Source organism: Camelus bactrianus, chromosome 6 (genome assembly GCF_048773025.1).
Source record: "Camelus bactrianus isolate YW-2024 breed Bactrian camel chromosome 6, ASM4877302v1, whole genome shotgun sequence".
Taxonomy (NCBI): domain Eukaryota; kingdom Metazoa; phylum Chordata; class Mammalia; order Artiodactyla; family Camelidae; genus Camelus; species Camelus bactrianus.
The window spans coordinates 44434018-44461371 of NC_133544.1; the positions used below are offsets into that span (position 1 = coordinate 44434018).

General features: G+C 37.0%; 1 long non-coding RNA gene across 13 annotated transcripts in view; it reads right to left on the bottom strand.

The window, feature by feature from the left end:
- Window positions 1-27354, bottom strand: part of LOC105078446 (uncharacterized) — a 618316-nt gene that overhangs the window by 15680 nt on the left and 575282 nt on the right. For all 13 annotated transcript variants that reach the window (XR_012507535.1, XR_012507538.1, XR_006718939.2 and 10 more), the window contains 2 exons: window positions 23665-23754; window positions 4488-4741 (listed from right to left, as the gene is read on the bottom strand). This is a non-coding gene — a long non-coding RNA (uncharacterized LOC105078446). The remainder of the gene's footprint in view (window positions 1-4487; window positions 4742-23664; window positions 23755-27354) is intronic.

Genomic DNA, 27354 nt, shown 5'->3' on the forward strand with positions numbered 1-27354 from the left:
GCCATGGGATGGAATTTCAGAGCTGGATCACATGCCACCCAGATGAGAGTGAATACTGCCATCCTTGGTGTAGGAGGTAAGTGAAGGCCAGATATTTCTACACAGTAGTTGTCTAATTGTTAGACTTCCACAGGTGTTGGACTGCAGTGATATCCATGTAAAAGAGAATGCTTTCGCTGACAACACAAATTGGATCTTTGAGAAACATGCAGAAAAATTTATACAGATAATTAAATTGGGAGGTTCCTGGGGTTTTTTATTTTGTTTTTTAAAATTTTTTATTGAGGTGTAGTTGATTTAAAATGTTAGTTTCAGATTTACAGCAAAGCAATTCAGTTATACATATACACACATTAGTATTTTCTTTTCAGATTCTTTTCCATTATATCGTATTACAAGAAAGTGAATATGGTTCCCTGTGCTACACAATAGGTCCTTGTTGTTTATCTATTTTATATATAGTAATACGTGTGTCTGTTAACCCACAACCCTTAATTTATCCCTCCCCACCCTTTCCTCTTTGGTAACCAGTTTGTTTTCTATGTCCATGAGTCTATTTTTGGTTTGTAAATAGAATTTGAATATTTTTTTTAAGATTCCACATCTAAGTGATATCATATGATATTTGTCTTTCTCTGTCTAACTTCACTAAATGTGAATCCATGTTGCTGCAAATAGTATTATTTACTTTTTTTTTAATTGAAGTACAGTTATAATATGTCAATTTCTGGTGTGTAGCAGTGTCCCAGTCACTCATATATACATATATTTTCATATTCATTTTTGGTAAAGGTTATTACAAGATATTGAATAGTTCCCTTTGCTATACAGAAGCAACTTGGTTTTTGAAATCTATATATATAGAGAGAGATTTGAAATCTCTCTTTCTATATATAGTGGCTAACATTTGCAAATTTCAAACTCCCAAATTTATTCCTTCCCACCTCTTTCCCCTGGTAACCATAAGATCGTTTACTGTGTCTGTGAGTCTGTTTCTGTTTTATGGATGAGATCATAGTGTCCACTTTTTTTAGATTCTACATATGACTGATATCATAAGGTATTTTTCTTTTTTTCTGGCTTACTTCATTTAGAATGATAATCTCCAGGTTCATCCATGTTGTTGCAAATGGCATAGTTCTTTTTATGGCTGAGTAGTATTCCTTTGCATAAATATACCACAACTTCTTTATCCTGCTTAGTGAAGTTTATCCAGTCATCTGTTTATGGACATTTAGGTTGCTTCCATGTCTTGGCTATTGTATACAGTGCTGCTGTGAACACTGGGGCACATGTCTTTTCAACTAGATTTCCCTCCAGCTATAGACACAAAGTGGGATCGCTGGATCATATGATAAGTCCCAAGTTGCTGGAACAGGAGCCCTGAGGTTCAGGTCTGAGCTGGCTCCATTCTAAGTGTGCGGTCTCTGCTCTCTCAGTACTGTCACCTTTACCCCGGTCTGTAGCAGTCCCCAGAGAGGAGAGGTGCTGAAGCAAAGGGGGCCATAGTGGGTGCCTGGTAGGGGTATGCACTGGAGCTGTCCTGACACATCAGTCAGAGTTCTGGACCATTCCTGATTTGCCACCCCCATGAATGTCAGTAATAACTGCCCTCACCTCATTCAGATGCAGATATTCGGTCCTAGCTGGCTCCACCCCTAGAACAGCACAGTCTTCTCAATTGCAGCAGCTTTCTCCCTAGTGTGGAGCTGTGCACAGAGCAAGAGTGGGTGCACAGTGTGGGGCGGGGGTACAGGAATACAGCTGGAGTCCCAAGAAGTTTCAGTCTCCTCCTGCTTTGTTTCAGCCATAAGCAAGCATGTGTGCAGTCTTCCCAAGTGGAATCCAGGTTTCTTACAGACATGCTCTGAGTCTCACTGGTTTTCAAACCACCTAAGGACACTCATCTTCCCCATGTCAGACCCTAGGGGTGGTGTGCCCAATATGCAGTTTGAACTGCTTCCTCCCCAAGGAGGCTATCTGAGCCTGTGTATGTGTAATCCAATCCTCCTCTTCCGTGCCCTCTCCTAGGGGCACAGGTCCTGACCTCATTGCTTCTCCTTTCAGCCTGACTCCCTGTGGCTCTTTCTTACAGCCTTTGTTATGGAAGAGTTTTTCTGCTAGTCTCCAGTTTGTTTTCAATGAAAAATGCTCCACATGTAGGTGTATCTTTTACGTGTTTGTGAAGAGAGGTGAGCTCTGCCATGCTGGTACTCATTCCTCCTTGTTGATTTTCTGTTTGGATGATCTAGCCATTGTTGACAGTGAGGTATAGAAGTTCTCAACCATTATTATATTGTTTTCTATTTCTCTCAGATCTGTTTGTATTTGCTTAATATATTTAGGTGCTCTGATGCTGGGTGTATATATGTGCATATATATTTATGATTGTACTATCTTCTTGATTCATTGATCCCTTTATCATTATATAATGACATTCTCTGGCTTGTTGTCTATTTTGTTAGCTATATGAATATTGCTACTCTGCTTTCTATTTGCATAGTATATTTTCTTCCCTCTCTTCACTCTGAGCCTATGTGTGTCTTTAGAACTGAAATGAGTTCCTTGTAGGCTGCATAGTTGGATGTTCTTTTTGTCATTCATCCAGTCACTCTGTGCCTTTTGATTGGTGAACTCAATCTACTCACATTTAGAGTGACTATTGACATGTAAGGACTTACTACTGCCATCTTATCATTTGCCTTCTGTTTCTGCCTACATTTGTAAGCTGGTGGTTTTCCACAGTGAAATGTTTCTCTCCTTTTTAACGTTTAGTGATTCTATTCTAGATGTTTTGCTTTGTGGTTACCGTGAGACTTACATTAAACATCAGAGATAAAAGTCCATTTTATGCTGATAGCAACTTATTTTCTTTCTGTCATAACGGTTCCACCCCCTCAGTCCTCCCCTTTTATAGTCTGAATGCTCTTTTCCTTAAGCTTTATACTATAGTAAATGGGTTAACACCCCATTTTAATATAGTTACAATTTTATAATTCTGAGTGTTTTTCGCCTTTACCAGTGTTGTATACTTTCATACATTGTACATCCCTGACTAGCATCTTTTCAGTTCAGCTTGAAGAACTCCTTTCAGCATTTCCTGCAAGGCAAGTCTAGTGATGGTGAATTCTCTTGCCTTTTCAAAATTTCTCCCTCATATCTGAAGGATAACTTTTCTGGATAAAGTATTCTTAGCTGGCAATATTTAATCTTTCAACGCCTTGAATATGCCATTCCATTCTCTTGTGGCCTGTAAAGTTTCTACTGGGAAATCTGATGCTAGCCTAATGGGGATTCCTTCATTTTTTTCCAGGTGGGTTTAAGATTCTTTATCATTCATTCTTGACGATTTCATTGTAATGTGTCTTGAAGAAGATTTTTTTTTTTTTTGCATTGACACTATAGTGTTAAAGCTTTATTGACTTGTATGTCAAATTCCTTTCCATGGTTTGGAAAGTTCTCAGTTATTATTTCTTTAAACTCTCTGCTGACTTCTCTCTTTTCTCCTTCAGATATAGCAATTATTCTTATATTTGCCTTTGGTTAAACCGACAGTTTTTTTTAGAAAAGTGAACCAACCCTACGAAAGCTAAGTTCCCCTCTTCTAACTGAATCATTTCTATGTCTATCTGCCAAGTCACTCACTGTTTCTTCTGTATGGTCTGCTCTGTTACCTATGCTCCCAATGTATTCTTCATCTGATTCACTGAATTCTTTAGCTCCAGAATGTCTGTTTGGTTCTTTCTTATAATTTCAGTCTCTTTGATAAAGGACTTTTGGTCATTAATGCTATTCCTTAGTTTTCTTGTAGCTTACTGAATTTCCTCCTAACAGCTATGTTGACATTTTTAATCAGAGCACAGTATTCTGTGCACTGGCGTTTGGTTGCTGGAGAAATATAATTTTCTCTTTGTGATACCACATTCCCTTGATTTATCATAGTGTCTTATAATATATGCTTCACCTTTCCACATAAAATAGCAGACTACTTTTTTAGTTAAGAGCTCATGTTTACTTTGTTTCTTACAATTCAACAGGCTGGCAATTAGGAACTTTTCTTTTGTATTCCAGAAGGTGGCACTATAGCTCAAGTTTGTGGTTTCTCCTACCAGAGCTAGAGTTAGCTTTCAGGGTTACACTGTGTGCACACACAAGCTGGCAGCAGAGTGAGGGGAGGTGTGGGCTTTGGGGGACTGATCATGAGTCTATTGGGGATTCTTCAATAGGGCACTCCCAGAAATCCATGGGCAGACCTCCTGACAAAATCTCAAGGGAGAGAATGCATTCCTTCAGTGCCCTCTGAAAGTCTTGTTTGATTTGTTCCATTTCTTATCCCTCCACCCAGAGACTGAAGGCCCTCCTGGTGATAAGAAATTGGTCCCCCCACTTGCATTCAGAACAAACTGGGGCAGTTGGGTGGTCGATCACCATTTTCGTTTTCCACCTCCTCTGTCGGAGAGGTGGCTTCAGATGCCACCAAAACCTACCATGTTGTAGTGTTGCCTGGAGGGGTGTTGACTTGGAGAGATTTCTGTGTCCTCTTCCTCTCTGATGACATGCCAGATTCCCCTGTCAGGCAGCCCAGATCTCCACTAATTCTCTCTCAGCTGTGGGTATCTGCCCAGTTTTGTTCTCTTCTGCTGGATCCATCATGTCAAGTCAGGTCTTACCTGCCCAGATGTCTTACTATAATACACAGAAGCACTTGAGTTTGGTCGTGGATGTCCAATTAGTTATAAATCTAGGGGGAGAGAAAAAAAGGAAAATGACATATGTTGCCATGATGCAGCAGACAAAAATGATTTATCTTTGAATTTTCAGACACACGTTTTCTTCTCTTTGTATAATGAAAAAAAAAAACATGAGCACATGAACTGAAATAATTCTTACTATGTAAAGTAAAGGCAGCAGAAGACAAGTTTGCTCTAAAATATAAATGAACCTCCATGAGGTTTTCACACTTGATGGAAAACTATGTGTACGCAAAATCCTTCTCTAAATCATTTGTTGACTTGAATGATCAGAAACTGGATTTGAGGGAGACTCGGCCAGAATGAACTATGTAAGTTCAGAATGGCAAGGAGCCAGAGAGGTCATGAGAGACAAAGTATCTAACACCTGCCTGCCACAGTGTAGAAATGGGGAAGAAAAGCCCCATAGTAAGATGGTACCATGTTTACCAAATGGTGAACTCAACAACTGCTCCAACAGAACCACTATCTGTGGTTTCTCTCTTTGCTGCTGAGTTCAGATGGCCTTGATAGGTTATAGGGAAAAAAACACATTGTTTCTGAAACTAATAAATAAGCTGGTAGAGTTTATGAAGGTGGTGCTAAAATTAGTAAAATAACTTGAACAAAAAATTAACGTAGAGGGCCTAATGTATTGTTAAGAAGGCTTAGTGAGGTAAACTCTAAGTCATTGAAATCTCACAACTATTAAGTTTAAGATTTGCCACACCCGTTTTCATGGGATATTTTCTCTAGATATTTATGTATGCATGAGAGTGCAGTTTAGGTCATTTTCCAATCATGAATTATTCTGGAAATTGGTAATGAGTTCTAAGTAAATAATATGAAAATGATCATAGGCTTATAAGAAAAGGTGCAGAGTTGATGTTAGCCACCTACCTAGTCATTGTTCAGGTGCTTTGATTTGAAAAAAAGCTAATATATTTGTTTCTGTATGTTAGTTTCTTGAAAGAAATAAATTTATGATTTTTTGGTATTTAATAATAGAATAGCTTATGATAATATTTACATGTTGCATAACAAAGTAGATAACCATTCTTTTTTCACACAGCTTACTTCATGTTTAGACTGTAAACCTGTATGTTCTGGAAGTTTGGTGAGTTAATTCAACGGTTTTAAGAATACTACTGTTACTTTCAAGTAACTCATGGATCATTTGTGGCCTTTGCAGTAACATATATTGATGACTTGGTTATTTTTAGCTCAGCCATGGAAATATGCTGGAGACTGTTGTCTAGGGAATTCAGAAAGCTACCTTAAGGGTAAAAGGAAATGTGGGTTTGGGTTCCCTAACATACATACACAATTATTAGGCTACTGAATATGGAGTGAAATGTACACCTTTCTGAGATATTGTTGAGGTTTTTAACATGGTGGAGGGAGTACTCAAAAAAACAAAACAAAACACTGTGAGCATGTCATCAGTGTAATATACCAGATTGGCCAAGATGGAGGAGTAGAAAAATCCTGAGCTCACCTACTCTCACAACTATCTGCTGATCAGTCATCAATGAAAAAGACCAGACTTACCAGAAGATCATTTATGACTAAAGACAGAAAGAAGAAACCACAATGGGAGGGGTGGACTCACGACATGACATAATCAAGTCCCAAACCACAAGGTGAGTGACCTAGAAACTCGACAATAATCATACTGCAGAGGTTCTCCAAACCCCATGTCAGGCTCCCCAGCTCAGGGGGTCTGTACCAGGAAGAGGAGCCCCAGGATATTAGGCTTTGAAGACCAGCAGGACCTAATTTAGGGAGCCCCACAGGACTGGGGAAAATAGAAACCTTACTCTCAAAGGGCACATTCATAATCTCATGTGCACTGGAACCCAGGGGCAAAAGCAGTAATTTGATAGATGACCAGACCTACCTGCTAGTTTTAGAGTCTCCTGGAGAAGTGGGGTCAGCTGTAGGTCATCCTTGGGACACAGATAGTGGCAGCCATATCTGTTAACATTCTACCCTGTCAACATTACTGCTGGTGGGTGCTATCTTGGGATGCACCAGAACCAGGACACCTCAAGCCAAACAACTACCTGGGCAGGGACACAGCCCCCTCAGACTTCCTGAGCTTACAGCCTCCTCTAGACATGGCCCTGTCCACCAGAGGGCCACGACCCAGTTCTACTCACCAATAGGCAGGCATCAGGACAGGCTCTAGGAAGCCTGCTCTGGCCTCTAGACCAGCCTCATGCACCAGGAGGCAGCTGCAAGAAAACTTATCCCACAGCTTGCAGTCCCAGCCCATCCACATCAGGCCAAGCTGAGCCCTGACCATATCCACTAGCAGGTAAACACAAGCTTCAGGACATCCCAGACCCCATAGCCAGCCCCACTATCCCCATCAGTGATCTGAAATGAGCTCTGGGATCCCTGCAGCCAGACTACAGGAGGTAGCTCTGCCTGCCAGTAGTCTAGCACTAACCCCAGGACTTGGCTTTATTTGCTAGTCACCTGTAAACAGAAGCCAGCAGCATCTGTACAAGGCAGTGCCTGGTAACCAACCTGGCTAGAAGCAAACCAAACCTACCAGACCACCCATATAGTCAGCCTGTCACAACAGAAAGACACATGCTGTTGGGTCTGTAGGAGGAACCCACAGAGAATATAGCTTGGGCGGCAAGAGGGGAACACACTGCTGGGATGCATAGGATGTCTCCTATAGAGGGCTGCTTCTCCAAGGATGGGAAACATGACTGACTTACCATATACATAACAATACAAATAGCAACTTAGGTAAAATGATGTGGCAGAGGAACGACAGGATAAAACTCCAAAAGAAGAGCTAAGTGAAATGGAAATAGGCAATCTACCTGAGAAAGACTTCAGTGTAATAGTCATAAAGATAATCATAGAACTCAGGAGAAGAATGGATGCAAAGGGCAAGATAGAAGTTTTTAATGAAGAGTTAGAAAATATAAACAACTGAACAGATGTGAAGACTATGATACCAAAAATGAAAAATACTCTTTAAGACATCAACAGTAGAATAAATAACACAGAGGAATGAATCAGAGAGCTACAAGAGGAGTGGAAGTCACTACCTCTGAACAGAAAAAAGAAAAAAAGAATGAAAAGAAATAAGGACAGTTTAAGAGACTTCTGTGACATCACTAAGCACACTAATATTTGCATATAGGTGTCCCAGAGGTGAAAAGGACTGAGAAAATATTTGGAGACATAATAGCTGAAAACGTTGCATCCTAGACTTGGACAACTGTTTCTTTTCCAAGGTTAGCAGAGTCCCACACAGGATAAACCCAAAGAGGAACACACCAAGACACATTGAGACACATTGTAATTAAAATGACAAAAAAGACATTAAAAGCAGTGAAGGTAAAAGCAACAAACAACATATAAGGGAGCTCCCATCTCAGCAGAAACTCTGCAGGCCAGAAAAGCGGCATGACATATACCTACAACAAAGAACACTCTACCCAGAATGGCTCTCATTCAGATTTGACGGATAAATCAAAAGCTATGCAGACAAGAAAAGCTAAAACGGTATAGCTCCAACAACCAACAAAGCAGCTTTCCAACGAATGTTAAAGGAACTTCTCTGGGTGAAACAAGAAACAAGGAAATTACAAAATGGAAAGGCTCACTGGCAAAGGTAAACACACTGTAAAGGTAGGAAATCTGTCAGGGAGGTTAAAAGAATAGCAAATAATAAAAGAACAGCAAAAAAAAAAATCATCTATATCCCCAAAAAGCAATTATGGGGTACACACAATAACTAAATGTTAGTACGATATTAAAAGCACTAATCACAAGGGGAGAAGATTACAATTACAGGGTTTTTAAAATCCACTGGAAATTAAGAGATCAGCAACCTAAAATAGTCACATATATAGACTGCTATATAAAAATCTCAAGTAACTGAAAACCAAAAATCTATGATAAATATATATACACACAAAAAGGAATCCAATAATAACACTAAAGATAGGCATCAAATCACAAGAGAACAAAAGAAGGGGAAAAAAGACCTACAAAAGCAAATCCGAAACAGTACTACAATGAAACACAGTACTACAATGAAACCACAACTGACTGCTAGACAACCATCAAAAAAAAAAGACTGGAACCTAACAAAGATCTTCAACTGGAAACATAATCAGGCCCCACCCCCCCCCCGAGTGGATGACCCACAAGCTGAAGGATAAAATAAGTCGCAGAGGCCCTCCCAGAGGAGTGAGTTCTAAGCCCCACATCAGGCTCCTCAGCCCAGGGTTCTGGCATTGAGAGAAGGAGACCCCAGGACGTCTGGTTTTGAAGGCCACTGGGGACTTGGAAAAATAGACTTCATTCTCTTGGGAAGCATATACAGAATCTTGCATGCACCAGGGCAGAGGCAGTGATTTCATGGGCCAGGCCTGCCTGCTGGTTTTGGAAGGTCTCCAGGGGACATAGGGGACAGCTGTGGCTCACCCAGGGGACATAAAAGCTGGAGACAGACATTCCAGGAGTGTTCATCTACATGAGGTTTCCTGGAGGCTGACATCTTGATTGGATCATTAGACCTGGCCCCTACCTACCAGAGATTCAGGACCAAGTTTCACCCAGCAGTGGGCTCCTCCTACCAGGAAAGCTGCATAAGTCTCTAGTACAGCCTCATCCACCAGGGGGCAGATACCAGAAATAAGAAAACAACAATCCCACAGCCTGTGAAAGGAATCCACAAACACAGGCCAGACTCTACACTGGGACCAGCTGGACACTGCCCTTGGGTTACAAGAGAGGAGTGTACTGCTGGGACGTATAGGATGTCTCCTACAGAGGGCCACCTCTTCAAGGTAGAGAAATGTAACTAACCTACCTAAAAATATGAATAGAATATACAGACAATGTGAACTGGCAGAGGAGTATCTCCCAAGCCAAGGCACAAGATAAAATCCCAGAAGCTATGAGTGATGGGGAGATAGGCAATTTATCTGAGAAAAAGTTTGAAGTAATGATGGCCAAGATGTTCAGAGAACTCAAAAGGAGTATAGAGAACTCAAAAGGAGTATAAATGCACAGAGCGAAGTTTTTAGCAAAGAGTTGGGAAATATAAAGAATACCCAGAGTTAAAGAATAAAATCACTGAAATGAATAACACACTAGAAAGAACCAAGAATAGACTAAATGAGGCAGAAGAACGAATCAGTGAGCTATAAGACAGATCAGTGGAAATCACTACTGCAGAACAGAAAAAAGAATGAAAAGAGGATAGTTTAAGAGAACTCTGGGAAAACATGAAGTACACTAACATTCATATTATAGGGGTCCCAGAAAGAGAAGAGAGAAAGAACCTGAGAAAATTTTTGGAGAGATACTAACCGAAAACTTCCCCAACTGGGGAAAGGAAACAGTCATCCAGGTCCAGGAAGTGCAGAGTTCCACACAGGATCAACCCAAAGAGGAACACAACAAGGCACATAGTCATCAAATTGACAAAAATTAAGAATAAGGAGAAAATATTAAATTTAGCAAGAATCAAATCAACAAATAACATACAAGGGAACTCCCATGAGGTTATCAGCTGATTTTTTAGCAGAAACTCTACAGGCCAGAAGGGAGGGGCACACTATATTTAAAGTGATGAAAGGAGGGGACTTACAACTAAGAACAGTCTGTCCAGAAAGGCTCTCATTCAGATTTGATGGAGAAATCAAAAGCTTCACAGGTAAACAAAAGCTAAATGAATTCAGTACCACCAAACTAGCTTTACAACAAATGTTAAAGGAACTTCTCTAGTCATCAAACCATAAGAAAAGAGAAAAGAAGAAAGAGAAAGAAAGAAAAGAAAGAAAAGAAAAAAGAAAAGAAAAGAAAAGAAAGGAAGGGAGGGGAGGGGAGGGGAGGGAAGGGAAGGATTGCTTTGGCAGTTTGGGGTCTTTGATGGTCCCATATAAAATTTGGAATTGTTTGTTCGAGTTCTGTGAAAAATGTTGTGAGTATTTTGACAGGGGTTGCATTGGATTTTGATAGTGTTGATTCTTCCAATCCAAGAGCACAAGATATCTTTCTATTTCTCTGTATCATCTTCATTTTCCTTCATCAGTGTTTTATGGTTTTCAAAGTATAGGTAACCTCCTTGATTAAGTTTATTTCTAGGTATTTTGTTGTTTTTGATGCAATGGAACTGTTTATGCCAGTTATAAAATTCTGGTTTTTGAAATGAAAAAAAAAAAAAAAGCCAATGAAGGTCCACAAATGGCAAAATTTCCTTTCTTATGGGTGAGTTGTATTTCATTACATATCTATGTTGCACCTTCTTTATCCATTCATCTATTGATGTGCACTTAGGATGCTTCCATATCTTGGCAATTATAAAGAATGTTGCTGTTAATAGTGGGGTGTATATATATTTTTGAATTAATTCTTTTTTCTGTGTGATTGGCTTTATTCCTTTGATAACTGTGTAAGTTTAAAAAGTTAAAGCTCTAAAGGTTCTTAGAAAAAATGAACAGTACATACATGTAAATTAAAAAAAAAAAACATGTGCCGTATATTGCATATATGCAGTCAAATTGTAACAATGCTACCTAATAAAACTGAAAAAAACCCAAACAAATCCAAAACAATTAACAAAATGATAATAAGAACATACATATCAATAATTACCTTCAACGTAAATGGACTAAATGCTCCAACTAAAAGACACAGAATCACTGAACATATACATCAACAAGACCTATAGATATGTTGCCTACAAGAGGTTCACTTCAGATCTACAGACATATACAGACTGAATGTGAGGGAATGAAAAAAGGTATTCCATGCAAATGGAAATCAAAAGAAAGCTGGAGAGGAAATAGTTACATCAGACAAAATAGGCTTTAAAACAAAGGCTATTACAAGAGACAAAGAAGGACACTACATAATGATCAAGGGGTCAACCTAAGAAGTAGATATACCAATTGTAAAAACATATGTATCCAACATAGGAGCATCTCAATATACAAGGCAAGTATTAACAGTATAAAAAACATGACTTATCAAGTCCTAGACTCACAGATGCTAAAAGTGAGCAACTGGTTGGTGGTGTACTTCCTAATGGCAAAAATAAAGAAGGAAACCAAATTAGTGTCCAAGGAATAAAAACCACACAGTTCATCAGAATGGGCATAACTACTGTTGGAACTGAAAGCTGAAAGAAAGGAGCCAATGAAGAATGTCACTAATATCCCTATAAACATGGTATCAAGTTTCAATTGAGCGATTCTTCTATTAACCTTAAACACAAGCCAAATACAAAGTAAATCAGTGAATAAAATTCTCTAAGGCAGAAAAAACCAGTGTTACCTTACCTATCTAAACATCTTTCTGATTATCCAGCTTGATCTAAGGATAAAATCTAACAAAAAGCCTATTCCTTAGCTCAGGGTTTTCTATACTTCAGTCACATAACGTGCTTGTTAACTTGCAGAATCTAGGACTTTATTTCAAGGTGTCCTATGGACAGACCACAGATCACGTTAAACACGGCTGTGGGCAATCTTTTATAAATAGTGTATGAGTTAGGAGTATATTTAGCTGAAAGCAGGAAAAATCTAATATCACAGGTTTAAACAAGGAGTGTCACTCTTGTTACAAAAAGGGTTAGGAGACAAGAAAGGTGTCACCAAGACCTAAACCATTCTATCTTTGTGCTCAGCAATCTTTAGCATGTGGCTTTCACCCAACTGATCAGAAAAATTTTCCTGTACCTTCAATGCCTCAGATTCAAGCAGAACGAAAAGAGAAATGCAAAGGAATAGAGGAAGATGAAGCCTTATTTTGTCCTTTTGGAAAAAAAAACCAAACCCAAGAAGTCCCACCTTGTTACAGTTTCTTATAAAACTTACTACATTTTACTTATTTGAACTAACTCACTGGCTACTGCTAGAAGCAAAGGAGTTTGAGAACGTGGACATTTATACAAAGTATGCTGTTGCTCCAAAGAAAAAGTGGAATTCTCTTAAGGGAGAAGGAAAGGATGGATATTTGTGGGCAATCATCTGTGTCTGCCATATATTTCATTTACAGCTATCAAGATTTTAGAAGAAATGGTCATCAAAGAGATCAAGGCCATGTTTTATGTCAAGACCATGAAGAGCAGTTATGCTATGTTGCCAGGTAAGGATGTTGGATATGCAAAAGAACAAAGAAAAATGCTGGCATCAATTCAGGAAAGTAAGCAAGTACCTGTGTATAGGCTTAATACACGGTCAATCTTCCTGTGTCCAGGTTTATACTAAGGAAATACTCATGTATGAAACAGCAGCTTGTCTCAGAAAATAACCATGGGTCCACTGTAACACACTTACAGAAACTGTGTTAAGATAATTCAGTAAATGATCTATTCAGCAAATATGTTTGTGTGTCCTGTATACATATAAGGCATTTATTCACAGGTATTAGGAATGATACAAAGAGGGAACAGAGATAGGCTTTACATAAAGTATGATTTGTTAGGAGAGATCATATGTACAAATAGCTATTAAAATCTATGAAACATGATAATATAAAATATATCAGTATACATTAGGGAAGTCCTGACAGAAGTATTTATAACCTGCAGTGGAGATCGAAACAATGGAACTGAGGATGACAGGTAGAAGAAGTGTCTGATTGTTTACTTACTTTGGAGGCAGAAATCCTAGGTTCAATTTCTGCATCAGCCACACTCTTACCTGTATGATCTTATATGGAGGTAAAATCAGCCTTATCAAGTCTTTTTTCACTGAGGGTATAAAAATACCAGCTATATCTTTAAAAGCTACACTGCTATGATTCTTCTGGTCCTCAAAAAGGGGTAAATGAAAATTCATTCTATTAATTTGATACTAGATGTTCCAAAGAAATATTTCTCCTCATAGATGAAAACAGCAATATCGTAACTATCTTATTTCCCCTCTGGACCTTTTTTGTATTTTTATACTCTAAAATCCTTATTCTTAATTAAAGGTCAGATACCTATCTTGCTCTGCAGAACCTAGGAAACAGTTAACATTTAGGGGAAAAAATGACATGAAGATGCAAAATATAACAATCTGTAACATATTCTTATTTGTATATTTGAGTCTTATAATAAACGCATCTTTCTTAGAAGTTTCAACATTACTGTTTGTGTTAACTAAAGTGTGGCACGTTGAACAGTAAGCAAATCAAAAGCCTTATTGGTCTTTCTCTGATATTTGATTTCAACATATCCTTAATCATCTGCACAGACCTCTCAGTATTAATGTTTGCTTAAGTATGGTGAAAATTCCTTACACTGAGCTGAGTTAAACACATCACTCCTTGTGTCTGAAACTGTTATGGAAATACAACTCGTATAGAGTAGCTTTAGATCGAATTAGGTTGAAGTAGAAGCACCTGAAACTATTTTGAAAATCCTACCAAAACCAACATGTCAAAACAGTTCTTCAAATTCAATACTGACTTTTGGTAAGTCCTTCTTACTCACATCCTCTGAAAAGTTGATGACTTTATAGGTTATGGTAAATATGTTGATATCTTTGTTTATTTCATGCATCATAATCAAATGTAGTTTTAACTAATATCTTCCAGTGACAGTTAAGTTTTCTATATCTACTCCAAGAAGTATCTCCAGGAATAGAAATCTATTTTCAATGAAAATGCATCATTTATGAGCAGACAGCTCAGTAATTTATCAACCCTAGAATCCTCATAATGGGTCTCCATACAAGAAAACAAAAATTAGGAACAGCAATTTTCAATTAAAACTATTTTTGATCACCCTAGATGAGAGATGATTTGAAAATTACCTACAAAAATATCACTAATTAACAGTTGTGAAAAATTTGATGAAGTTCAAATTTTGTGAAGAACTTTCATCCACAAAAAAATAAAATTAATTCATTGAAAACAATCAATGTATCTACATAGAAAACCCTAAAGAAGTGACCAGAAAACTACTAGGACTCATCAATGAATATGGTAAAGTTGCAGGATATAAAGTTAATACACAGGAATCTGTTGTGTTTTTATACACTAACAATGAAATAGCAGAAAGAGAAATTAAGGAAACAATACCATTTACCATCACACCAAAAAGAGTAAGATACCTAGGAATGATCTATCCAAGGAGGCAAAAAAGGATAGTATTACAAAAACTATAAGAAACTGATGAAGGAAATTGAAGATGACATAAACAAATGGAAGGATATACCATGTTCTTGGATTGGAGGAATCAATATTGTTAAGGTGGCCATACTGCCCAAGGCAGTTTACGAATTCAATGCAGTCACTATCAGTTACCAATGACATTCTTCATAGATTTGTGTGGAAACGCTAAAGACCCTGAATAACCAAAACAATCTTGAAAAAGAAGAATGGAGCTGGGGGAATCATGCTCCCTGACTTCACACTATACTACAAAGCTACAGTAATCACAACAGTATGGTATTGGCACAAAAACAGACACACAGATCAATGGAACAGGATAGGAAGTCCAGAAATAAACCCACGTGTGTATGGTCAATTAATCTACCACAAAGGAGGCAAGAATATACAGTGGAGAAAAGACAGTCTCTTCAATAAATTGTGCTGGGAAAACTGGACAACTACCTGTAAAAGACTGAAATTAGAACATTCTCTAACACCATGTACAAAAATAAACTGAAAATGGATTAAAGACCTAAATGTGAGACCAGATACTATAAAACTCCTAGAGGAATACACAGGCAAAAAACTCACAGACATACAGCACAGCAATATATTTTTTGAACCAGCTCCTAGAGTAATGGAAATAAAAGCAAAAATAAACAAATGGGATCTAATTAAACTTAAAAGCTTTTGCACAGCTAGGGATACCATCAACAAAATGAAAAGACAACCTACAGAATGGGAGAAAATATTTGCAAATGATGCAACTGACATGGGACTAATTTCCAAAATATACAAACAGCACATACACCTTAATATCAAAGAAACAAGCACCCCAATTAAAAAATGGGCAGAAGACCTAAACAAGCAATTCTCCAATTAAGACATACAAATGGCCAATTGGCACAAGAAAAAAATGCTCAGTATCACTAATTGTCAGAGAAATGCACATCAAAACTACAATGAGATGTCACCTTACACCAGCCAGAATGGCCATCATTGAAAAGTCTACAAATGATAGATGCTGGAGAGGGTGTGGAGAAAAGGGAACCCTCCTACACTATTGGTGAGAGTGTAGACTGGTGCAGCCACTGTGGACAGTATGGAGATTCCTTAAAAAACTGAAAATAGACTTACCATGTGATCCAGCAATCCCACTCCTGGACATATATCCGGAGAAAAATAGAAGTCAGAAAGACACATGCACCCCAGTGTTCACAGTAGCATTATTTACAATAGCCAAGACATGGAAACAACCCAAATGTCCATCAACAGATGACTGGACAAAGAAGATGTGGTACATATATACAATGGAATGCTACTCAGTCATAAAAAAGAATAAAATAATGCCATTTGCAGCAATATGGATGGACCTGATGATTGTCATTCTATGTGAAGTGGACCAGAAAGAGAAAGAATCCCATGTGACATCACTTATATGAGGAATCTTAAAAAAAAAAAAAAAAGAACAAATGAACTACTTATTTGTAACTTAAATGATTGATTTCTTGAATAAGTGTAAGCACATTTGACTGTCCTTTATGATTGGATTAGTGAATTCTGTTGATTCTTACTTTGTAGTTGGCTTTATTCCTTTGATAACTAGGTAAGTTTAAGAGGCTAAATCTCTTTGTTCTTAGAAACAACGATCAGTACATATATGTAAACAACAAAAATGTGCAGCATACTGTATATATGTATTTACGTGCAATATAATGTATATGTGCATTTGAACTGTAATGATTCTACCTAATAAAACTGAAAAAGGAAAAAAATAGCATAAAAAACAATCAATGTATCAATGTTGCTTTGAATGACACTTGCCATTAATACCAGAACAACTGTTGGAACCCACTAGGCCTGTGTAACATGAACTTTGTCCATTAGATGCTCAAGTATTTCAAATGATAGTTCTCTTAGGGATAAAAACATTTTCTAGTTCTTTCATTCAATAAATGACTCTGATAAGTTACCATGTCTGGGACATAGGTGCTCCAGTCTGTCTTCACTGGCATTGGTTAATGGTCATGACCAGAGGAAATGACATTAAACTCCTATTGTAAACTTTCACTGCATAGTGTAATTCCACAGGTAGTTAACTGACAACTTCTTGTTGTCTTTCACTAGGATGAAGACTTGGAATACTTATTCTGACTGTTATTGAGACTATTTGCTTCGTAAGACTTTGTAAAATATCATTTATGGATTTGATAAGAGGCTTCTTTAAGAAGCTATGTGATTATTACAATTCTGAAGAATGAATTGTTGGTCTCATCCACTTGTAATATTGGTAATGTTCTAAACTATACCAATGAACTTTTCTCTCCTGGCATTTTATATAATTAAACTGTTCTTTGTTTACCTAGAATTTTTATCTGCCTTGAATTGGTTGGATGTTAAAGGTTGAGATGGAGAATAAGTTATGGGAAAATGCAGAAATAGAATACCTAGTTTGGTTATTTAAAGCAGAATATGGCAGTAAGAAACTCATCCTGAAGCCCTGAATTTGTGAAGAAAGACAGGCTTTCCTAAATTCTCTTAGCTTTCTTTTAATATTTCATAAATCAAGATCAAAAGAAACTATAATTTGAATTCTTCAAAGTGTTGAGAGGACATCTCTTCGTTCACAAAAACGAAATTTGCTGTACTAGAAACTGAAGGGTTAAGCTTTAGGTTTTTTACATCCTCAGAATTATTTCCTTCTGTTATCTAGTGCCTTATAGGAAAAAGTGAACAGGAGAGAAAAGAGGAAGGCGATCAAATGGATAAGGTACCAGTCTCTCCAGGACTTTAACCTCAAGTTGATGGGGACACTTCAGAAATATTCAGATTATCCAGATTAGTAAGGTGATGGGAAGTGAGAACATCTGACCTCTGGCATGCTTCAATCTAAGAGATGCCTTATCCATAGGGCTACTGCCAGTATGGCATGCAACAATAGCCAACACTTATCCAAAGGAGCTGGAATCACCATTTGTCCCTGGAGCCTCTGCCCCACAGGTAAATAAGCCACAGAACTCCATATGCCTCACTGTTGAGACCCAGAGTGTCTGAGAGTGCTGGTGACCTAGGTGGAAGTGGAGCAGAAACCTTGAGATTGTAGGAAATGACTGAAGAGGTGTATTCTGCGATGAACACTAACCTGGTGTTACCTAACACTCAAGTGGAACCAGTTGCATCTCAGCACTTAGAAGAGACGAGTTGCATTTTAGAATTTGCACAGCTATCTTCAACATTCAGGTGGAACCAGTTACATTTCTGCAGCCACCAATCCAACTACTAATTCAAAAGCGAGATGAGAGAAAATACAAGAGAGCAGGAAACAGATCCAAGAACAGTCTCTCTCAAGACATGAGGCTCTGTGAAACATAAGCCTATTCCAAATACATAACTCAATTTTGGAGAACCTAAAGGACCTGGCCCAGAAATCTGAAAGGTTAGCATTTCTACTAAAGAAATCCAATAAAGATTACCATTTTGGACTCTAGTTTTGTCGCCTCTGTCTCCAAATCCATCCTAAAAATTGAAGACTCATACAGTAGTTTAGAAGCAGTAGGGAATCAGAGAATTATTCTTTTGCCTATTTGAGAACATATATAATCTTTCTATGAGCATTTGCAAAAATCTCTAGGAAACATTTTATAATCATGTTACATATACACATATTTTAATATATTTATTTTACATCTCTCTCATATATATATATATCATGATATATAACATATATATATAACATATATAAAAATCTTGGTAATCTATTAGTTTCAGAAAGTGGCTGACATCAAACTTTTTAAAATGCCCCAGACATTAAAAGTTTCATTTGCTTCAAAGAATAAACTAAATGAAATTACTTTCCAAAAGGAACTGAAGGTGGATTTCCTAATGAATGCCTAATACTGCCCAGTTTAGGTACTGATTATGGGGCCCATTGGGTGGGGAGTTGGAAACAATGATATATTTTTCTCTGTGTCACTGGCTGACATTGTATGAAGGTGGCAGAATGAGTCGTGAAAGTCACTAGAGTGATAATTGTTAAAGAACTGCGCATACAACTACAGTAACTCAATGCAAATTACTAACAATATTCTGTTTGTATTCCAATGAAAACCAAAACTAACTACTTCTATTTAATTTATATTTTCTCCTAACTGGGGGGTTCCCATATCAGTGTTTTACGCACCAACCAAGCCATAATCTCCCGAAAATCTTCCCACTAATCTTTCAATTATGGGTGAGAAATCAGAAATCTGTTATCTTCTGCTTATCTAGGATAAGATTAACTATCTCCTTAAGGAGAGTTTGCAAGTTTCTAAAATAATGCTTATATAAAAAGTCTGTACAGGAAATTTATAAATCATTAGGTTACCATTTCTTATGCTGGGTTAGATATTCAATAAGTATTTGCTGATAATAAGAAAATTCAAATTCAGTTACTTGATTCTCAGCCACATAAATTGTATGGTATTAAATGTTTAGATAAGATAGAATTCTGACTGTACTTGAGAATGAATACTCGCTGAATTTTCTTACATAGATGTTAGTAATCTATCTCATTATAGGCTTTGCAAGGTTATCATTTCTACATAAAGAGGCTTAAAAACAATGACAATGAAATTTTAAATTGAACACCCAAGAGACACGGCTTTTGGTGATCTGTGTGGATGTAAAATCCCGTATAAATATATTCTCTATTTAATTTCATTTTGTAGAAGTAAGATTACATTTTTCTCCTGTCTATCGTGTTTCATGAGCAATTTGCATTGTTTAAAGACAAAAAGAGAAGATTAGGATTTTTTTTTTTTATATTCAAGACAGGTATATACACCTTATCTATAATGAAAGCAGTCAGCTCTTACTGTAAGTTCATTCCACTTACAAAATTTTAAACAAAGCCTTTTGCTTTTCCATACATGAAACCAGCTTAAATAGGAGGTGAAGAAATGCAACAGATATTCTGATTGCATCAAGTTTCCAGAAATAATATTTACAATGAGAGAGAGAAAAAAAAAAAAAAGATAGAAAGGAAAAGGAGCAGCCATGCATATTTTGTGACAGGCATATTTCTGTTAGCTTGTAAGGCCTAAAATGAACAACTACTGCAAAAGAGATTTGGACTGATGAATCTAAAATTTGCGAGTATTTGACATGCCTAGGAAGACAGCCCTGTGAAAGATTAAAATAGCCCACTCTGACTTCAGATCCATTGAGTAGCAGAATTAGCCATGGAGGATCGTTCAGAGGTGCATTTGGTTTCACTTCAAAGTTATTGTCACCCAGGTGCCATTTATTTGCTAATAAAATTACTCCAAAAATTTGTAATTTCACTCTTGTAATACTTGCACTGTGCTTTTTTAATGACCTGTCTGTAAATATAAAGCCTAACTTAAAGAGTTCTGTGCATCGGTTCCACCCAGTGTTATCACGAGAAGGTTTTTATTGGGGAATTTTTTTGAGTTTTTCTTAGTTTGGTTTTTACTTCCTGTAAGTTTGGTTCACCCCCATAACTCATACATGCAAGACTGGGGTTTAATGACTTCATCCTTGAAGACTTTACTGTCATTGATAATGTACTTTTTAAACAAAGGTTTACCTTCAGCTAACTTGGAGTTTATTGCCTTTTTTTTTTTTTTGTATATAAAATCACAGCTTCTTTAGTCATCTGTCAATGGACATTTAGGTTGCTTCCTGGTTTTAGCTATTGTAAACAGTGCTGCTATGAACGTTGGGGTGCATGTATCTATTCAAGTTAGACTTTCCTCTGGAATACATGCTCAGGAGTAGGATTGCTGGATCATAGTGAAAGACTATTTTTAGTTTTTTAAGGAATCTCTATACTGTTTTCCATAGTAGTTGCACCAAATTACACTCCCACTAGCAGTGTAGGAGGGTTCCCTTTTCTCCACACCCTCTCCAGCATTTATCATTTGTAGATTTTTTTAATGATGGCCATTCTGACTGGTATAAGGTGATACCTCATTGTATTTTAACTTTTCTGATTCTTGAGAAATAAACATATTTTATATGTTTAAAAATAAACTACAGAATTATGGTGAGGATTTAAATAAGACCATGAACATAAAGTATTTAGCAAAATGCCTAGCAATGAAGTTTTAAAGTTAACTATTATTTTTTTCTAAATGTAATTTGAAAAATTTAGTTAGGAATACAGGTAACCAACAGGAACTCTCTTATTAACTCTAAAACCAGGAAAAAGGGCTAGGATAATATGATAATTATGATTCAAAGAACACATGGAAAACATAAGTGGTGGCTTTTCCCAACACAGTCTTAATAGTGTTTTATGGAATGAAGAATGGATTTCCTGGCAAAACTTTTAACATAGAATACAGTGTTCACAAAGGGAAGAAAAAGTCATTAGCAAACTCAAAGAGCTTCACAGAGGAGACACCAGCCAGATAGAGGGTAGCAGGATAAAACAATAGGCACGTGGTTTGATTTTTAGAGTAGAAAATGCATAATTGTTGGTAAAGTTGCTTTTAAATATTTCGTTCATCAAATATCAAATTACATTTTAGGCATTTAATACTTGAAAATGCTCTGAATTCCTGTAATTATCATACCAGAGAAGTAAAAATTGAGACTATCCTCATGACAATTTATCTCTTCTTTTCACTAGTAAGACTGGTAAAATTTAAAATCAGATCAATATTTGAAAGAACAAATTTTGGTGACAGTATAAGGAAACAAGCACTCTCTTATGTTGCTGGTGAGGATTCAAAATTTTATAATCTCTGTGGAGGAGAATTTGGTGATATCTAACTTAACTATGTGTGTATTTACCCCTTTATGCAGCAACCCCATTTCTAGGTATTTACTCTAAGGATATTCCCAATAGTACAAAAGTATATATGCATATTTATTCACTGCAGCACTATTTACAATTATTTGCAATCTCCTTATTACCTTCTATTGGAGAGAGGTTGATAAACATTGTGTACATCCACACAATGGAGTACAACATTTCTGTTTTGAAAAAGAATGAAAGAGATTCTATAAACCAATATAGAATGAGTCTAGGATACACTTTTAGGTGAAAAAGCAAAGAGATGAAAAAGCAAAGAAAGAGTATCTTTAGTACACTACTTTCTGTAAAGAAATAAAAGGAAATACGAAAATATACAGGTATCTGCTCATTTTTTTTCTTAAAAAAACACCTGAAGGAAAAAAATGTAGACAAGTGAGACTGGTTATCTAAGGAGTGAGAATGAGGTTAAAAGTGTGAAGATACTTCTCAATACCTTTCGTGCATTTCTGACTTTTTGTTGGTTCACAACCCCAGGAACTTCCAGGGTTGAAATCTGAAACCATCCCTCATCCATGGAGGGCAGGAAGAGACCAAAGAAAAAGCCTGATCACTCAGAGTGGTAGGCGGTGGGTTTAATAAGCAAGGAGACTTACTTATGAGGCCTGTTTTGGGCAGCTGCAAGACGAGTGGATCTCTGCCCGCACCTACCAGAATCTTCAAAGTTTATACAGAGGCCTTATCTGGGTTCAGTCCTGTGTTCTGTCCTGACGACCTCAACAACACCTTACTATCTTAAGACTGTGTCTTCCTTGGGCAGCTCCTAGCATGGTGTAGGCGAGCAGAATGCACCTTCCAAGGACAGGGGACAGGGTGAGGAGCCTCCCATTGCCCGGGGCCAGCTCACGGGTCAGCCAGTGGGCATGTCTTCTCAGGACCTCCTCCAACACTTTTAGAATCATGTTAGTGTTTCAGACATTCAAAAATAATTTTTAAAAAAATCAAATAGTTTGGGTAAAACCCCTAAAAGCACATAAACAAATGATATAAACATTAAATATGAAACCTCACTGAAGGGCAGAGAAAAAGGAACCAGTTTTTGGATATAATATTTATACAAGCATAAACAAATACTGAACTCTAGTTATAGTATGTACGCTTTTTCAGTGGTACAGTTTAGCAATTCTCAAACTACTTTCTGTTTATTCTTGGATTAAGCAAATTAGTGCATATATTACAGATGTCTGAGTTTACCCTTAAAATGTTTAAAATGTAAGTGTGTGTGTGTGTGTATGTGTTGTAAGGGCAAATACATATTAAAAATAAGAAATTTGATTCTCTCTGTTGAAAATAAGGGAAGAGAGTTGCCTTCTCTCTTTTCTTAGAGCATGTACTTTAGGCAACTTGTAAGTTCATTCTCAGTATCTTTGAAAGGTATGCAAACATTTTTTTGAAGCTAAATAAGGCTCTTGTTAGCTGTAAGACCCAGAATGTCTTTCTCAAAGAACCAAGAACCATCTCTTTGTAATGTGGTCATGGAGCGAAATAGTGCCCCAGTCTCCCATTCTCCATGGGCCTACCTTGGGTGAGTCCCTGACTCCAGGTTTCAAACAGATTGTATCTGATGGGTTATACCGAAGGGTGATATGCTCTTCTGTCTAGGCAATGTCTCTGCAGATTTCTTGTAAAGAGCACCACATTCTGAATTAATGCTAATTCAATAATACAACTTTCTTTCCCTTATACCTTTGCGGAGAGGTCCTCTGCATTGGGGTATTTGTTATTATATTACCTCAACAGTAGAGAAAGGGAGAGAGCATAAGGAAGAGAGAGGGAAAGACAAAGAGAGAAAAGGAGAGAAGGAAAAGCAAATGTGACAGTGTTGACATTTGGGTAAAGATTATAGGGAATTCTTCGCATAGTTCTTTTACCTCTTCAGTAAGTCTGAATTTATGTCAAAATCAAAAGAAAAAAAAGAAAGCAATGAATAAAACAGAGTAAATAGTATGGGGGTACAGAAAAAGTGCCAAGCATGAAACTCACCAGCCTTGGGTTAGTTTCATTCAGGAAATCCAGGGCCTTGGTGCCTCTTTCAGAGTCGTGTTCCATCACTAAGGAGATCTCGAGCCTGACCTGTAACAAATTTATCCACCTTGTCAGTTTATCTACTTAGGAATTTTTCAGAACCACCTTAGCACTATAATAGGAAACATTTTCTCAATCTCGTGACAAATCAAGATGCAATTAAATTTCCAAAAATGACTGAGAAGTTATTATATTTGATTTGCAAATTTGGAAATAATGCATTATGCAATGATTATTTAGCAAATTCAGCAAACCTGTCATTTCCAAAGGCCAAAAAGTTTGTAAGTCACTCTTAATATGATAAACAACAAAAATTATAATATGTACAAAAAATCAACTGTGCCTAAAAATTAGAGAAGATCCTGTAGTTTATAATCAAACCTTCGGATGTTTTTAAAAACAATTTTATTGAACTTCAGTGGAAGAGAGGAAGCTGTAGTGTTTCTGTGAACTATCAGAAAGGGAAAATGTCTCAGTAAATTATAAAAAATTAAAGGTAAATACTCATCTGTGTCTACACGGAACATTTATTTTCCTATCTTTCTACATATCAGTTCTATAAATCCTCTATTCCAAAGTTATGTACCCATTGTTTTTATGGGATGGATAGTCTCTTACAGTGGTGAGGAATACACATCATTTAACAGTGTGAGTTATTTCTTTTTGTCCAAATAGCTTAGCCTGTAATTCAAACCATCTCTCCTTACTAAAATTATAGGCAAAGCAAAATGTGTTGAGTGTCAGAAAATAAAGACAAAAGCGATACCATGTACTATCTTCCATTTCTTGTACTCCTATTATCCTTTTGCCAAATCTCCATTCACTGCTATCCCACTAGCTCCATTAACTACATTGGTCAAAGAAATTCTAAAAGTATACAAACAATGATAATTACAAAAAAATAATAGCTAACATATGATAACTTGTGACATGTCATGCACTGTTGTGCTTTTACATTTATTTTACTTCTTACAACTCCAAAAGTCTTATTACCTCCAGTTTATAGATGAGCTAACTGAAGCTCAGAAAGATTAAGTAACTTTTCCAAGGACACAAAGCTAGTAAATGAGTGGGTCATTTTAAATCAAGGACTGTCTGATTTCAAAAGCCTGGAAAAACCATCTGTAACAATAGTATTTCTTAACCTGGACTCATCATCTGAACCATGGAATAAAAGAAAAGAAATTTGACCAACCACTTCCTCCATTTTCCCAAGGTATAAAACTAGACTATTCTAGATGCACAGAAGAGAAGTTAATTCATTAGCCTCTACTCATTAGTGATTACTACATTCAGGATAATGTGCTTTGCACTATACGTATATTAATTCATTTAATACTGAAAGTCACCCGGGGGAAACATGGCATCATCTCAAGCTTCCATGCTGGGAAACTAATGCTCACAACAGAGTGAATTGACTGAGTCCATATAGACACTAAGGGTGGTAAGAGAACAAACAGCAAGCGTGGAATTTCAGTTGATCCTGATACATTACTTAGAACATACTATAAAGTGGGAACTCCAGGTAATGAATGGGTTATTTACTCTGTCATTTTGTTCTCAAACCTGACTGCACAAGGTGCCTGAGTCTCACCTTAAGAAATTCTGTTAAAATGGATCTAGGGTACTCTCAGGGCATCAAGATTTTAAAAGCTCCCCCAGATGACTCTAAGGTACAGTCAGCTTTCACATAACCTCGAAAATCATCTCTTCTCTTTTTTTTTCTTCACCACCTCCTCCTTCATTATCATCATTTCCCTCCCCAATAAATGTACCAATTGTCTTAAGTACTGTAAAGATATATCAGGCTATATTTCAAAGAGAAGCAAAGAGGTTATCTGATACATCTCATTGATTTCACATGATGCTATCTCTAAATCAGGCAAGCCAGAAGAAAGTATAAACTATTTCCACAAAGAGCAATTTTCTACTCACTTTTCATACAGTAGCATAGGATCCCTATCAGGAGGTCTGTCTTCAGAGGGAAATTCAGTTGTTGTAATGTAGGTTATCCAGTAATCTGCTGCACTGATCATTATCACCACTTTATAAACAGAGTACTTATCTGTGCTTTGCAAAATCTGAGAGGTAAGAGACAGACCAAGCATGTGCTGAGACTACCTGAGTAGATGTGACACAAGGGGTTGTGGGAAATAGTATAGATTCAAAGAATCAGAAGCTGGAAGATCACTCATCTTACAGATGAGCTAACAGAAAAGTGCACTGAATAGGCCATGGCTTCATAACTGAATATCAAGGCTCCCACCAGTAATGAAGCACCAAGTAGAACCACCACTATTGCAAAACCAGTTTTTGCTTGTGTGGCCCTCCCTGGTTAAATCTACTTCTTAGCTTTTCTTCTCTTGACTCCTTCACCCAAGGCTCACACAGAAGAAAGGAGATGAGCAAATAAGCCACATTCAAAGAAAAAGAACCAAAGAGAAATGAGAAAGTCATTGGTATCAAGGATACCATATTGATTCTCACTATTACACTTGTTAGGTATGTGACATCTGACAGGTAAACAATCTTGAGAAAGATCGAAGCCGGAAGTATACTTGGTGGTTTCAAACTAAATCACAAACCTACAGTGATCAGAACAGTGTGGCACTGGCATAAAAACAAACACATAGATCAGTGCAACAGAACAGAGAATGCAGAAATAACCTACGCATATATGGTCAGTTGGTTTTTGACAAAAGAACCAACTGGGGAAAGGATAATTTCTTCAATAAACGTTTTTGGGAAAACTGGAGAGCCACAAGCCAAAAAATGAAATTGGACTCCTATCTTATACTATAGATAAAAATCAACTCAAAATCGATTAAAGACTGGAATATAAGACCTAAAATTTTCAAACTCCTAGAAGAAAACATAGGTGATAATTTTCTTGACAGTGGTTTTGGTAATGTTTTTTTTTTTTACTTGGTAACAGAAGCAAAAATAAAGAAGTATGACACCATCAAACTAAAAGGCTTGTGTTCAGCAAAGGGAATTATTAACAAGATGAGAAGGCAAACTGGAATGAGAGAAAATAGTTTCAAACCACATACTTGATAAGGTGTTAGTATCTAAAATATATAAGGAAATCATACAACTTAATAGCAAAAAAACAAAAATAACTTAATTGAAACATGGATAGAGGATCTAAATAGACATTTTTCAAAGAAGACACAAAAATGGCCAATAGGTACATGAAAATTGCTCAGTATCACTTATCACCAGGAAAATACTAACCAAAATCATAATGAGATATCACCTTAGGACAGCTATTATCAAAAAAAATAAGACACAAATGCTGGCAAGGATATGCAGAAAACAGCACCCTTGCGCACAGTTGGTTGGAATGTAAGCTGGTGCAGCCACTATGGAAAACAGTATGTAGGTGCCTCAAGAAATTAAATATAGAACTACCATATGATCCAGCAATCCCATTTCTGGGTATATATCAAAGGAAACAAAACAAATACCTAAAAGGTATATTTGTACTCCCATGTTCCTTGAAGCATTATTGACAGTAGCCAGCATATTAAAACAACCTAATTTTCCATCAATGGATGAATGGATCCAGAAACTGTGATACACACACACACACACACACACACACACACACACACACACACACACACACACACACATCTTCAGCCT